At 46.7% G+C, this 6,655-nt stretch overlaps 1 protein-coding gene across 1 annotated transcript in view; it reads left to right on the top strand.

Annotated features, from left to right (window-relative positions):
• Nucleotides 1–6,655, top strand: part of LOC111255360 (glutamate receptor-like) — a 107,858-nt gene that overhangs the window by 4,673 nt on the left and 96,530 nt on the right. The gene's annotated exons all lie outside the window — the stretch shown is intronic.

Genomic DNA, 6,655 nt, shown 5'->3' with positions numbered 1-6,655 from the left:
CTGTTGCTGCAACCGACTCTTCATGAATCTTCATTACACAATTCATGAGGAAGCTAGCTGCTGTATCCGCGCCCATAAAGCTTCGCCATTGGCTGCAGAACCGACTGTGCTGGAAAAACCAGTAGAGGCCGACGCAAATAACGGTTCTGCTTCGTAGACAGAACAACTCAGCAGAAGCAGTGTATGCTAACAGCGACGAGGGCAATGGCACCGCCGGTGACTCGGTAGCTGGCGGAGGGTTAGGACGTGGGGGGGGAGGGGGTTTCAAGTTTGTATCGCGTCGCATTCACCATCGGCGCTTGTCGTCGTTGTACCGCTGTTTTGTTCTCCTCCAGCTCCCTGCCTGCTTAGGTCTGCGCTCTTCACTCAGCTGTTTTTAGCGGTGGTAGCAGCAGCAGTAGCCATAGTAGCAAGAACGGCTATCCCACCGAAGCCGAAAAAAGAAAGCAGCTAAACAGGGGTTTGGGCGGGAACGTGGTACGAACGACTGCGAAGGCAGACGCAGTCATCATGGTAGCGATGAGAGTGGGCAAAAAGGTCATTGTGGCCTAGCGAAAGCTTTCTACCGGCGTGTGTTAGTAGATCGCCCTGGCTGGCGATGCAGCATAAGCTCGACCTTACTGTTCCAGCGCGCCTTCGCACGTTGACTGCCCCCAGCGCACCATCGGCCGTCATGCCACTATCATTGCTGCTAGTATTTTGCTACCTAGCAAATGGCGGCTAGAAGCAAACAAAATAGATGAACGATGAGGAGCAGCGGCAGCGACGCGCAGGCGGTAGGAGAATAGAATACATAAAGCTCGAAACTAGCTCTCTAACTACGACTCTTCAAGATTCGATCCTTCTCAGACGCTGTTCTGCGACGTTGCACTGACACTTCTCGGCCACGATTCACCTTCATGTCAAAGTCAGCGAGAGTTCTGGCGCATAGAAAAACCGACTGGACGAGTTAGGGCAACAGCGAGCGAATGTAAAAGACAGACGTACGGCAGATGGACAGGCCGATATCTATGCTCAGGGCCAACATCGCCGCAGTCATCCCGCACACCAGACCTGAATACAGTGTCGCTGTAAGCAGCGGATGCTGTAGCAGCGCTGCTCGTGGGTAGTCGACTAGTAACAGCAGCAGCAAAATTATTATTATTACTCTAGCGTCTGTATGTTACGCGACGGCTGTACTTCAACCACTTAATACAACAAGAACAAACTTGTATAAAGGGCTCGGTATATATCAGAATGTGTCTCCACAAAACACACACTGCGTTACGATTCGTTTGCCTGCAGCTGCAGTCTCACCTTCTCTTCTACGAGGCGGTGGCACTAAAGCGTCGACAACTGCTGGTTGGCACGACATCAGTACTGCACCGTTGTCGTCGCCGCCATCGTCATCCACCCGTACTTTTCCTCTACTATCGCAACGGTGTCTACGAATACGTTTCTTATCCCACGTCTACCTCCTGCTAACGCTGAAAATGCTAGCGTCTTTGTTGCTCCCCCTGCAGCGGTTGGCGCTACGACTGCTCCTATTCTATGACACTGCGACGTCCTGGAAAGAGAAGATGATCTGAACTGACTTACTTGGCGTTTGCGTCTCCCTGTTTGTTACGCTAATATATATATATATATATATATAGTTGCAAGGCAATATGTACAGGCTTAATGCAGCTGTTACAGGCACTGCTAGCGCCATGTACAACGAACGCCACGGTCTTTGTATGCGGTGCCGGCAGGTGAATGAACGTAATCCGATAACAGCACAAGTGAACTTTCCACCGTATCTATGAGTTTTAAAAATTAGCCATCGCTTGCAACGTTGCAAAACACTCAATGGCTGCGCGCATTTCATGTTGAATAATATGATTTTGCATTAGCAATATACGTGACAGTTGATAGCGGTAGTAGAATTGCGAGCAGAGGTAGTAGGCTCCGCTACCACCCTAGGTTATCGAGCAACAATACTTCTGCACGAAATAAAACAAAGGGACGAGCGGTTTCTCACTGCAGACCTGCAGCTACCGACTGCTTTGCCGGAACTTGAGGGAGGCCTGCAAACCTCTTGCCGGGCAAGGATACGCTGAATACGAAAAGCATTAGGGGGAATTGTAGCCCTGGTATTTTTGTGCGGATCACTGAGCGATCGAATGAGCGGTTCTCGGCGGTTGGTGGAAACGTTGAAGGGATCTTAGAGAGCTGTATATGCGTGTGGGTGAGCATTTCTTCTTTCGTCATGCGCGAGAAAATGGGTGGAAAAAGGAAAATGACAAGAGAAAGAGAAAGGGAAATGGGAAGGCGCACTGTAAGCGTATATGGCGATGTCAGAAGCTGCTACAGCACCACCAGTCACCGGAACACGGGCTCGGGCTATGGCACACGGCGATCTGTTGGGCGTCCAAAGAAACGGAGGGGCGCACAGGCGGCGTCTTCCTTTTACGTTAAGAGGTCTTTTGGGCTCTTCATGTAAATGCTGCCAGGCGCTTTGCATTCTCGTTCGCGCTGACGAACGGGATACGCACATGCTGGAAGATGACTATGGAAGAAAGAAACGTAGTAGTACGAGCCAACAAACAGGGGCTGTGTCGAAGGGACAAAGCATGAGATCAGAAGAGCGGAGGCCTGACGTCGGAACCCAACTCAACGCTCGGCTCTTTACCATACGCATCTTTTTCCTATGCGTGTGCAAAAGTTACTTCGAGTTGAGCTACATTGCGAAACCGCCGGCTGATTCACAAGCAGTTCGCCACTGCTGCTACCTACAATGCGCCTACGACTACTGTCTTTAGTGTAGGTGGAACGTTATGTAACCTGGCAATCCAATGGAGGCCGAAGCTCTATTGCATGCAGTGAGAGGCAACGGTATCCGTTTCCCACGCGGAATCTTTCACAGCCTGCATCTGCTGCACGCCAAACATTTGACGAGTGACGGTTAGGTACATGGAGTAGCGTATTGAGTTAGTGCGCCGCGGGAACTTTGGCTTTAACTGCCCCGCCCGTCTTTATCTGAAGTGTCGAGTTTAAGATAAATGAATTATGGCGATAGTACGAGGAGAAGCCTCTACACAACATTTGTCATCAATAGTAAGAAGCTTCAATAAAAGAGAAAAAAGCTATATCAATCGGTCGCAAAGCGACTCGAAAAGGTATGTTAATTTCTTTTATTTTTGTGACTATACAAGTAAGCTATCTAAATCACATCAAACAAATAAATTTCATCGCACGTATTTCATTTTGTCATAGGCACCAATATGATAGATATGAGAAAAGCACTCGACCTTTTTCGGGACTACGTCTGCTGCCTTTTGTTAAATATTGCAATGTCCTGATTTCGCCAAGACTAGCCATGATTAAGATTCGCTCTGCTAGCGCTGACTTGTGCATCCTTCGTCCTATTGGCGCGCTCTCTTACTGGCAAAAAGCGGTTTCATTTCATTCATGTGTGAGAAATTTAGGCAGGGAAAAAACCGGAAGAGTCTCTAGTACGCTTGTTGCTTGCCTTTGACGATTCAGCTAACATTTATTGCCAAGGAATCATAATTGCGGGTGTTTCTGGGATGCGCGACAGCCAACGTCACCACTGAAAATCGGAACAAATAGACAAACGGCACAACGAGGATTTTGTTGAAAGCAACGTTGTCTTCTCTAATCCACGAAAACGACTTTGAGACGCCACTGATACTTATAATAATAGTAACGTCTAAATTTCGACGAAATTTTGATTCAAGTGACGCTATTTACGAAGACACTTGTATATAAGCAAACATCTATTATTATTAACAGTATATGTATATACTGTCCTCAGGGTTGATCTTACAGTCGTGGCCTTCCAGCAGTAGTACAGAAAGGTAGTAACCAATGGCAGAAGAATCGAAGTCGTAATCCTTTTCCTCGCTGGGGCCAAGGTATTTTCTGTCCGGAGACTTTTTCCAATAAGACTTTCCGCCTTTTCCCTTTGGCAGTATAATATATTACTATCGGGCAGTTGTACTGCTCAACGGCGAATATACAAAGCATGCTTGAGTCCTACTGCAGAGCTAGGCCCGCTAGTAATCGTGGAAGAATCAGCCACGACAAGGGACTTCTCTAGAGTACGAAGGCCGATTCTTTTCCCTTTTTATAAGTATGCTTTTTCAACGATTTCTCAACTTCACCCAAAGCTGGACCAACACTCGGTGCGCCACTGGTAAAAAAGCACTTGTATACGGATATTCTTAGTTGTAGATTTTATTAAATACACGCTGTTGGTCCGTATCGAATGAAGCCAAAATAGGGTTGCACATACCGATGTTCTATGCCTCGTGTCTATGTTACGTCCTGTTTAAACCGATAAATGAGGCGGACTTTCAAACGTGTCTGTAGACCGGGGACGTGCGGCTCCACATGTCTCCTGTCAGCAAAGTGACTTGAAGCTATCAGTTTTTTTTCTCATAACTCGTAAGTGGGCGTTAAGATCTCCCCGGAGAAGCTATCTTTCCATAGGAAGAACTTATATCTTTATAAAGTCTCTCACAGAACGACCACTCACTGCTTCAAAAAAACTTCGGAAGTCTTTTCGAAAGTTACATCGGTGACTAAGAGCAGGGTCCCGCTGGTACACCTGGCACATACTATTACACATCCATCACTATTTGTTAGCGATAATTTATTTGACTGTCTTTTTCATTCTGTGTTTGACAACTTGAAATAGCTTTGATATTTTTTTCAGAATAAACAAAAACATCTGTCAGCAGCAAGAATTGTGGTCGTCTTTACGACTAGTATCATAACGAGTAATATTATTCGGATGTTTTTATGTATCTAAGGTTAGTGGTGTGTGCGCTTAAATAGAGAAGTCAGCATAAACGGTACTGGTGTGTGCAGCAGGTGATTACGCATAATTCGTTCTGGCTTTATAAATCGTTTTATAGTGCAATAGATATTGATATGTAGGTATAGAATATTCGAATTTTATGCTCGATGTTTACATTGTAAATAGAATTAATTGGTTTTTTTATTGTTTTGTATTTATTGTTTAACATTGTAATGTACTCTTCTATGTAAAATTGAGGTCAATTTGCTTATTTTTTTAGCATAGAAAATTCAACGTATGCGGAAATAATGAGCGATACACTCAGCCTTCAAGGTCGCAACTATGAAGTAACGTATCTGAGATTTATATTTTTTTTATGTATTCGATGTACGCATGCGGTTTCGATAGCAATTTCAATCAGAAGGACATTGCCCTTCGATTTCCCTGGGTCATGAGCAAACTTCTGCCGCTCTCGCGCCCTTAGTTTCTTTCTTCGTAACGTTAGTATAGCGTCCTACCAAAGTTCCATCCGCTATTTTTTGTTCTGAGGTTCCGGCACAGTCGTTACCTTACGAGGAGATATAGTGTACGCTGTTTTCCTCCACGGATTCGCTGGCATGTGAACGTTATTCTTCTTGGCAACTTCCGTTACACGGTGTGCCTCTGCATGGTTCTACTCGAGGTGGAGTATTGACGCGCAACCAGTGCTCCCCCCCGACCTTACCTCGGCCTCATATAAGGTTTAATGATTACGTAAATCTGCGCTACTAATAGCCACGTGTCGCTATGCTCTCTACGGAGCTTTCATACGCTTATAGCAACGCTCAGCTATATAGAGCGCAGATGCGTAACAGGAACGCGTACATCAGGGGCCAGAGGACTACTCCAAGGTTTTCCACCTGGTAGACAGGGCTTCTTTGTGCGACCTACGATGGCAGATTGCGCATAAACACCGCGGTTTCTCTTTTCTTACGGTTCAGCCCTGTAGGTGCATACAAACATCAAATAAAGGCCTCCGTTCGTGCTCCACGCGCTTTAGCTATCCTAGTACTAGCAGCATCACCGTTATCAGCTCGACTCCCGCTCTGATCTTTAACGGCCACCGTCATCGTCGCCACGCGAATATTGACCTGTACTTAACACTGAGACTGAATGTTTGTGCTTCGTTGTGGTATACTACACGACGTGTCTAGGTCTTTCCGACGGTTGTGCGAGCTGAGTTAACCATTCGTTGTGTACGTTAGCTTCGTGTTGAAAGCGTGCCCCAGCCATGACGGCAACAGAGGTTGATTATTAGATTGTCGATTCAGTACCCCTTAGTTCCTGCTCGGTCGGACGGTCGCAGGTGGCTGGTGACTGTAGGAGTAGACCGTCTGGTCGGGAAGCGCCGCTTTACAAGCATGTAAACATGGAGCATGGAAAAGCCATTAATGACCGTTGGCGGCGTCGACACGTTGGGCGTCAATAGCAGCCGCTACAACAGTAGTTGTATTAAAGGATCGCAACTTCTTTCCTGTCGCACCATTAGCCAGCCAAAGAGAGGAAGATGGAGCGACGGCTCACTGTTGCTTTCCTTTTACCAAGAAACGCCTCCCTGCCAAGCAGCCAGTCAGGATCATCTGGGGGCGTGTTCATGTGCGGGCGGTCCTGTTCTATCCTGACATCCGTTGGCGTCAACAGTGGGTTGCAAAACTGCGAGCAATCCGAATTAACCTGGCAACCAGCCACGCCAAATCTAGGAGTCTCTGGTAGGACAGTTGAAGCATTTTGTCGGTATTTCGGGTCTGAGCACTGTCGCAAAGTAGGTCGATGTACAAGAAGAAGCAAACTGCGAACCTTCATTCCCAAGTTCTGTAGTCTTCTTTTGCGACC

The sequence above is a fragment of the Varroa destructor genome, unplaced genomic scaffold, assembly GCF_002443255.2.
Source record: "Varroa destructor unplaced genomic scaffold, Vdes_3.0 BEIS01000001.1, whole genome shotgun sequence".
Lineage (NCBI taxonomy): Eukaryota > Metazoa > Arthropoda > Arachnida > Mesostigmata > Varroidae > Varroa > Varroa destructor.
This window is presented reverse-complemented; position numbering and strand designations above follow the sequence as displayed.